At 49.3% G+C, this 8,875-nt stretch overlaps 1 protein-coding gene across 1 annotated transcript in view; it reads left to right on the top strand.

Moving 5' to 3' along the window:
• The first annotated feature begins 2,226 nt into the window (after positions 1–2,226).
• Kank4 (KN motif and ankyrin repeat domains 4) overlaps positions 2,227–8,875 on the top strand; it is a 61,562-nt gene continuing 54,913 nt past the window's right edge. Inside the window, exon 1 of the mRNA XM_028778798.1 lies at positions 2,227–2,331. The gene's annotated coding sequence lies outside the window, so the exon portion shown is untranslated. The remainder of the gene's footprint in view (positions 2,332–8,875) is intronic.

Raw genomic sequence — 8,875 nt, forward strand, 5'->3', positions numbered from 1 at the left:
AAAAAACAAAAAAACAAAAAAACAAAAAAAAAAAAAAGAAGTGTCCAAACCTGAAATTCTAAAAGATCTGCTGCCTGGGAGGGGTCTCCCTCTCAGGACTCTGCAGTGGTCCATTTGCTAGTTTAACTCTGCCACTTTCCTGCCATGACAGGAAACAGCTAATGTCCTAGCTGGGGCCTCTTTTCTGTGCCTGTGGCTTCTGCGTGGCATGGTAGAGTGCCAGCCTTGGAGGGTCCAGGGTGGGTGTGTCTGCTTAGTATAGTCTCCCAGTCAATTCTGGATGGTCTGAACCTCAGAAGCCCTGGATGCCCCAGTTCAGGCTGTGACTCCTCTGACTCAGCGCTACCCTGGAGACCGTTCCACCTCTGAGTCATCAGGCTGAGCTGCTTTCGAGGATGGCAGCCAGGCACTGCCCTCTATCTTCTCAGGAAAGGTGCTCTGCCTCCACACCCCAGTGCCAGCCCTAGGCCTAATTAGGTTCACAATGCCCAGAAATCAAGGAACAAATCCTTCGAGGCATCTCAGAGTGCAGAAAGGTTCCAAGACTGAGACTTAGAATGCTTGGGGTTCTGTTCCAGCTCAGTCAAGTAGCTTATGTGACCTTGGGCTACTCACAGAACACATCCAAAACAGCCATGTGTTCCCTCAGAAGGAATAAGTGAACTACTACACAGGCTCTATTGCACAAGGATGTTGAGAAGCGAAACAAACAAACAAACAAATGATGAAGCACAAGTCCAGGAGCTTAAACAGTTATAGGGACAGGGCTTAGCATTTTAAAATAAGATTTATTTATTTTATTTTATATGTTTGAATATTTTGCCCGCATTGTACGTGTATGTATGTGCTCCAGGGACATACATGCCTGGTGCACCAGGAGACCAGAAGAGAAGTGACCAGTTGTGAGCATCATTCCAACACTGGGAATTCAACCTGGGTCCTCTGCAAGAGTGGCGTTTTTTAAAACAAAATGTCAAAAATAGAGAGACCTCACTTTGGTATCTGGATTTCTGGCTTCTCTGAGGAAAAGAGCCGCTCCTGTCATGTTCCTTTCAGCGGATGGGATGACAACAACCAACCAGGTCTTAGTAGGACTAGTCTGAGGCTGTTCTCCCTTGGGCCACAGCCCCGCCCCCAACTCCTTTTTGGGTCCCAGCACTTCATGGGCCAAAGCTTCATTCCCGTTTGTTACTGTGAAAGCTTCGTGGAAATGAAGTCATCCTAATAACTATGTTTCTGTCGAAACGGAAATTAAATGCTCCCTGATTCAAATTATCTATCCCATCTGGGTCACAATGTCAAAAATACAACTTCCCGGGTGTGGGTTCTAGGAAGGTGGGCTGGGGGTAGGGGGCTGTCACAGCTCGGCTCTGGATACCTGCCAGCTGCCATCTCCTTCCCTGCTCTTCTGTTGGTCATCTCTGTGAGGGGTAGGAGAAGCCACTCCACTTCATTTTCCGGGTTAGTGGCCGAAGTGGTCCTTAGCTATCTGTCCATTCAAGGTTAGTAATTTTTAACTGGTACAAAGCTGCCGTGGAGACCTGTGTACGAAGAGAAAGACTGATTTAAACAAAAAAATTGGAGCTGCAACATGGATTTGGAAGGAAATTCGAAGGGAAACGACTTAGGAGACATCTAAGTCCTGTTGTGAACGACTCTCACATTCCCACACCCCTGCTAGGACCCCACTGCTCACAGGATCTCAGTTGCCAGGCCATGGTTCTGACTTGGGCAGTTCTGACTTGGGCAGTTATTACCCAGTCTGATACTGTGTCTCTACCATTGTGGGTACAGAAACGTCTAGACTCCAGACTCCAGAGTCTAGACGAACTTAGAAAAACGCACGAGGGAGCCCTGGGGAAATCTGGAAAGCGCCTAATACCGGCTGGGACTTTTCTGGTTTCTTTTCCAAAAGTTTTTCTTCTTAACTCTGTCCAAGGCTAAGACCCTCCCCTCGGTGTCGCAATTCTGCCCCTTCCTACACACCAAAGCCCGCGCCGCGTCAGGAAGGCGGGGACTCGGGTGGCGGCGGCAAAGATCCGGCTCCTGCGCTCCCAGTCCCGCAGCCGGCGCGGTAGGTGTGCCCGCGGCGAGTGCGCCCCGGCTCCAGGCCCAGCCCTCCGACCTGAGGGCGCCCAGAGGGTGTGCGCGCCCCGGACAGCAGGGTGCGGCGGCGCGCGGTGCGTGCCAGGACGCGGACGGTGCAGAGGAAGAAGGATCGAGCCACGGAAGACCGTGCAGCTGCAGCTGCGTGCACCCCGAAGCCGGGCGGGAGCTCGCGCTGCACCCGCACAGTGGTCGCTTCCAGTCAGAACCCCGCGGCTCCCCAAGGTAAGTGGCCTGGTGTCCTCTGGCCCCGGACACCAGCCCCGCGCGACCCAGGCTGCGCCCGCAGCGCTCCGCGACCCCTGCTAGCGTCGCGTCCCTGCAGAGGCTGCGGCAGCCTGAGCCGGGCGTCCGGAGGGTCGGGGAAGGAGGGTACCGGCTCTTGCTTTCCAGCTCTGGGAACTGAGGAGACCGTAGAAGGGGGACCTCGTCGTCCTTGAGACTCAAGTGGTGCAGACCCTCGCAGCTGTCCTCAGACGGACGCTGCAGTCCTGGATGCAGCTTGCGGGACAGGGGGGGCGCCTCCCTGTTAGCTTAAAGGACTACCTACAAATCGCCGAGTCTCTTTCATTTTGCAAAACACCACGCCTGGTTCCCAGCCCGCACCTCCCTCCTCCTGGTTGAAGTTTCTAGAGCTAGGATGGGATGCGACCTTGGGCAGAGGGAGGAGGGCTGCCCTGGATCCGTGTGCTAGGCGCCGCTGTGCTAGGCGCTGGCTGAGGATACTTTGCCAAGCCCGCGTGCCTCTTGGTTAGCTCCTCTCCCCTCCCCATATTCTTTAAGGTCAAATCTTTGACCCCAGAACTTTGTCGCTGCAGACTGGCCAATTACAGACAGGAGCTGAAAAGTCCATGCGTTCTGCATCTTGCTGGAACCTACTCTCATCGTGCTACCCTGAGCTGCAGAAATCCAGACTACTACTTCCCAAGCACCCTGGGATACAGACTTGTAGGATGGGCATGGGCATTTTCCAGGAGATCGAGGCTATTCCATTTCAAGGATGACCTCTGAGGCTTGTGCAAAGTCCTATATACCAAACAGGGTCTGGGGAGAATCACCTGCAGCCAGTGATGGGGTTACAGCCAGGAGAGAAGGCATCTCTAGTTTAAAGTGCAATCCCGGAGGACCTACCTGAGTAAACCAAATTGGGCTCCTTAGCTTCTCAAGACAGGGCACAGAAAAGCATGTTGCTTCCCACGGAAGCAGAAGTGAGGTCCATTGAGGCATTGCCTTTAAAGTCCAGCCTCCTACCTCAAGGAGGAGGCGTGATGTGCCTCAGGGACAGTGAGTTGTGGGAATGTTGTAGGAGCTAAGGGAAAAGCACAAAAGTTCAGAACCAGACATCAGGCAAGGTTTTCGGCTACAAAGGTAAACAGAACCGCACACTGGCTTCAGGAAGCTTGTAGTCCAGAGACCAAGATGGAGTGAATCCCATCACTCTGGTGTAGAGTTCTGCTGAGTTCTTTGATTCAAAACTTGGGTTCCCTGAGAACTGGAGATGGGCTGAGCATCAGTTTGAAGACTGAAAGCTAACTGGTTAGATGGTGGGTAAACTTTCAGATGAAGCAGCCTGTGTGGGGATCCTGCCCAGCAGCCAAGTTGTGTGCAGGAACTGAAAGCCTTTGTTTGCTGAGGAGGACCAAAAGCCCAATAGGCATGCCCCTTGGCTCTGCATTCCACTGACTGGGCTAATCAGTGGCTTCCTCTCTCAGCCATGATGCTGGACTCTTAGAGGCCCCTGTCTAGGTCAAATGTACACAGGAAGACAACAGTTTGACAGGAGCTTTCTACCCACACCTTTGTTAAAACTCATGGGGTTCAGAGCAATGATTCTTTCCCATGCTGTTTCCTGCTGTCACATCCAACTCAAAATGTGTAAAAACCTTTGCTCAGCATACAAGGAAATAACACGTTGGAAGTGGTGGCTCATCTGGTCCTGTACAATTGGACCCATGTTTCGGGAAAGAGGGTATGGGATGGGAAGGGGGTGCCCACATGGCATTACTGGACCTGGTGCCTGCCAACCTCTCTAGCCTCGTTTCTGCCTTCCTACCACTCCCTTGGCCTTCTGCAACTGCTGTGTGCCACTCCACATTACAACTGAGGCAGTTCCTAGAACGCCTGTGCACCCGGTGCTCTGTCTTCTCTGTGCTGCCACCAACTTCAACACTAAGCTTAAGCTTCTCCACAGACGGTCGGTCTTCTTGACCACATGAATTAAATGCTGCTTTTCCTTTGTTTTCAATGGCCTTGGGACATGTAGTTATGAGCATCGGTGTCACTGAGGACTCCTTAAGCAGGACTCTCTGGTCATATTTGAGTCCCAAGTGCCTGGTACAGAGCAAGGACACAGAAAGTGCCCAATAGATTTTTTTGTTGGGGGAGGGGATGGAAATCATCCAGTAGTTCTTAATTTTTTAATGGAGGAGGGATAACGTACATGTATCTTTAAGAATCTGATGAAAATTACGGGTCCTCTTCTCCAGTGCATGTAACTTCACAATGTCATGCATACACTTAACTCACCCCATTTCCCAATCCTTGGGGCTGTAATTTTCCAGAAAACAGAGGTCAGAGAGGTGCAGTGACCACTGACTTCCCACAGCTAGTTAAGAGCAAAGATTCCAAAGTACTGACTCTCTGGCTCAGGCTCCCTCTGGTATTCCCAGCCTCTCTGAGCCACGCAGCAGCCTCGCTCTATCCCTATGGTGGCATTTTGTGAAGGCCACCATTCATGACTACAAGATGGATATCTTGGATTGTCTCAGTTCAGCATGAGCCTAAGGTAGAACGGGGGGAGGGGAATCTTATTATGGGCAGAGTTGACAATTAAGAAGACAGATGAGCCATTTCCCTGCCCTGTTTGCCTCCCCTGGCCCACAATGTTCATTACTACATCTGTTTCAGCTGGAAAAGGAGCACACACACTTCAGTTATCATCTGAGCCCTGGATTGGGTCTGATGGGCCAGGCAATGAGAATAGAGGTTCAGCTATTGGCTCCCCACAGATAATGCTAAGAAGGGGATAGAGCGCTTGCTTGCTGCCACTTGTATGTTCCCAGCATTGCAAGGAAGCAGAAGAATAAGACGCAGAAAAGCTAGCCTTGGAGTGTGTTTCATCATCTGACAGGGGGCCTGGACTCTCTTCCTGGTGAATGGATTTGATAACAGTACTTTCTCACTTATATTTGGGGGGGTCATGCAGACACAGCTGCTGCAGATGTGCACTCAATTCTGGGTGTGAGATAGAAGCAACTAGATATAAGAATAGTGCAAACATATGTCCAGCCGGCACCCTCAGTCCTGACAGCCATGTTTGGGTTGGTTCCTCAAAATCTCCAGTGCACAGATGAGGAAATGAAAGGTAGACAGGTCGGCTGCTGTGTTTGGGATCTTGGAAGTAACAGTGGGATTGAGCAGAGCCGTCTAGCCCTGGACCGCAGGCAGAGAGAACCACTCTGTGCTCTTTTTGTGGTAGAGTAAATGGGAGGAGGTTTGAAGACCAAGGGGTCTGGAACGGGAGTCCAGACACACTGCTAATCAGCTGTGCGCTTTACAGCTGAAGCGTAACTTTTCTGTGCCTCAGAATGCTAATCTCCTGGCTGGAGGGCGGACTGAAAGGCTTCTGTTAGGCCTGACTGGGAATGGCTTCTGTTCTCCACAGATGAGAGAGAAGAGGTTTCCTCCTCTAGAAATACACCTGCCATATTTCCCAATAAAGTAAATGTGGTCCCAAGATTTCAAGTAGGTGGCTCGTATGATGCCCAGACAGATGCAGCTCACTAGTCCTGAAGAAAGGTATTCCTGCTTCAAGGAAAGATGCCCACTGGCTTTTCCCCTAGGAGCCCTTGACTGTCTTGCCTGCTTCTAGTCCACAAAGGGCTTTCTGGGGACGTACGGAAGGTCAGGGAAAACAAAAAGTCCCGGGCCCCCTCTGAAATTTTTCCCTAGAATAAAAAGAAATAAAACTTATTGGCTACCAAGTATATGTGAGTGTGTGTAAGTGTATTGTGAGTGTGTACATGTGTGTGAATGTGTGTCTATATGCATGTGTTTGTGTGTGTGTGTGCGCATGCATACATGTATGTGTGTGCATGCGTGTGTGTATGTGTGTGTGTGTGTATATTTGTGTCTGCTGAATTTCCTTTAGTATGTATTTCTAGGCTGGGCCTCTGACATCAAATGACAAGGGGCAGAGAGCTGTGGCACGGGGAGAATTTGTCTCATGAAGGTGGAGAGCAGCCCTTGATGCCGCTTCCCTTCCATAGTGGTGTGGCCGGGTAACATCTCTTCACAGGGCACTGGCCGGAGCTCTCAGGAGTCCCACAGGCTTCACTCATTGCCTGTGCCTTTCCTTCCACCTCCGAGGATGTAGCCAGTCTAATCCTTGGTGCAAGTTTAAGAGATACAGTTTCAAGTTGGGTGAATATAACGTTTGACTAGGTCTACATTCACCAGTTATGATGTTAGGATATGCGCGGAGGAAGGGCATCTTATCATTTATGATAACACGTTATCATTATTGTTTAACTTTTTATTGTATTTCAATTGATTTACTTAGTCAGCATGTCTGTGTGTTTAAGTGTGTGTGTGTGTGTGTGTGTGTGTTCACCAGTAGCATGCCATACTCTATTCTCCTACCATGGATACTAAACTTAGGTCATCGAGCTCAATAGCATGTGCTTTTACCTTGCTAGTGCTTGAATTTCTTCTTCTTTTTTCCTTAATTAACTAATTAATTTACCTTCCATCCCCACGGAAGTTTCCTCTCTGTCCTCCCACTCAGTCCTCCTCCCCTTCCCCTCCCCCATCTACTCCCAGTGTCTGAATTTTTAACGTATTGTTTTCATATGTCATTCATGGGATCTTTCAGAAAATAAATATCAAAGGTCACGAACCACCTGAAGGGCTTAGAGGGGAAGAGGGGACAAATGGTGTCGCCGGTTACCAGTGCTTATAAGCCAGGCAGATTACAAGGGTTACTTATCTTCAGCCTCCTCCACCAGAGAGCTGATTACACTGAGGTAGGGCTCTTCTGACTCGGAAGGCAGAGATGCCTGTAAGCCCGGAGGGAGGAAGAGAGGAGCTAGGTTAAGCAGTGTTGACATCTAAACCCAGGCTTGAGACAGGCAGCCAATGCTGTGGTGAAGGACCCACCATGGGCTCAGCAGCACCGTGCATCCCACGCTGGCCTCTTTTTCCATTCCAGCCCTGCCTCCTGGGCACTTCTCTTCACAAGGATCTGGCAGGGGTCAGGCAGCCTGGTCATGGGGCGATGAAGAAGGGTTGTAGCTGTAGATTTGGGCCTTTAAGGCAGAAAGGGTGTGAGGAGGACTCTTCAAAGGTAAGAGTAAGCGAGAACATAGATGTTTATTTTGGGGTCAACAACCCTGAATTCCCATTTACAGAACTTAAGACAAGTCTGTGACCTTGAATTGGGGGGAGGGGTCTTAGGAGGGATAGGGACTGGTGACATCATTGCTTGACATTTTGTTTTCAGTTGTCAGCATTGGCAACAAACCACAGTTTGTGCTCAGACCCCATGACACTGCCTCCCATAAAAAGAATAGATCATTTCATATTATATTTTAGTTGCTGTAGATATTGTGAAATGTTATTTATGTTGGTTGTGTTTGAGATGTCAGTGGTTGCTACATCAGCTTCTAAAATGTGTAATTTAATGAGTTAATAAAGTAAAATACATATGGCTGTATTACACACTTGGTTTTTCAAATTATAATAATTATATTTTACTTATATTGGTTTTCTTTGTAGTCAAGTTATATATTTAGTTTTATGGGCCCTAAGAAAGGGTCCATAGGCTTCACCAAAGGAGTGCAGGAGTAGTCAGGAGTCCTGGGAGGAATTCTCCCACCCTGGCCTTCCATAGACTTATCTATCTCCCTCTGTGTAGTAGGAGGCATTCCTGAGTGGTAGTAAATTCCGTTTAATAGTTGGCAGATTCTCAAAGGCTCAGTTTGTGCTTTGGGTAGAAGGCTTTGATGCACATCCCGCAGCCAATTTTCAAAACGCAAGCACACATGGGGAAACTTGTTCAGCCATTCCCAGCAGCCCACAAACCCACCAGGCCAGCTGGGATGGCTTTATGATGGCTTTGCAAACTAGCCCATTGAAACAATCACCCCAGGGAAGGGTTGGCTTCCTGAGCCTTAGAGATTTTGTGCAGAGGAATTGATGATGCACTTGATCAAAGGCACTTACCAGCCCTAGGAAGAAGCATCCTGGTTCTGGAATGGAGAGGATGCAGGGAGGCCACGGGAGAAGGGCAGGAGACTGGCCAGATGTTGATTGTGAGGGGCCAGGAAAGTGGAGGGTCACATAGTAGCAGTACAGGAAGGCTTGGGGTTTGTTAGTTTTATTTACTTGTTTAGAGACTGGGTCTCACTACAGGGCTCAGACCTCCACTTGTCCATTTCAGCCTCCTGAGTGCTGGGCTACAGGCATGGGGCACCGCAGCCACTTTCTGCTTCCTTCTGGAGAATGTTTAATGTGTTTCAGACACATTCGAATCAAGACCTTAAATAAGAGTGAGTGACCTTTACCAGCTACCTAACAATGTAGGGCTGTTACCATTCTCATTATGTTGCTGAGTCCAGCGAGGTCCCAAGAGATTAAATATTTGCTTTAACATCATTGAGCACTAAGTGGAGGGACCCAGGAGTTGAGCCCAGATCTGGCTAACGTTGGAACCCTCTACTGAGAGAAAGAAAGAAAGAAAGAAAGAAAGAAAGAAAGAAAGAAAGAAAGA

The sequence above is a fragment of the Grammomys surdaster genome, unplaced genomic scaffold, assembly GCF_004785775.1.
Source record: "Grammomys surdaster isolate TR1022 unplaced genomic scaffold, NIH_TR_1.0 341, whole genome shotgun sequence".
Taxonomy (NCBI): domain Eukaryota; kingdom Metazoa; phylum Chordata; class Mammalia; order Rodentia; family Muridae; genus Grammomys; species Grammomys surdaster.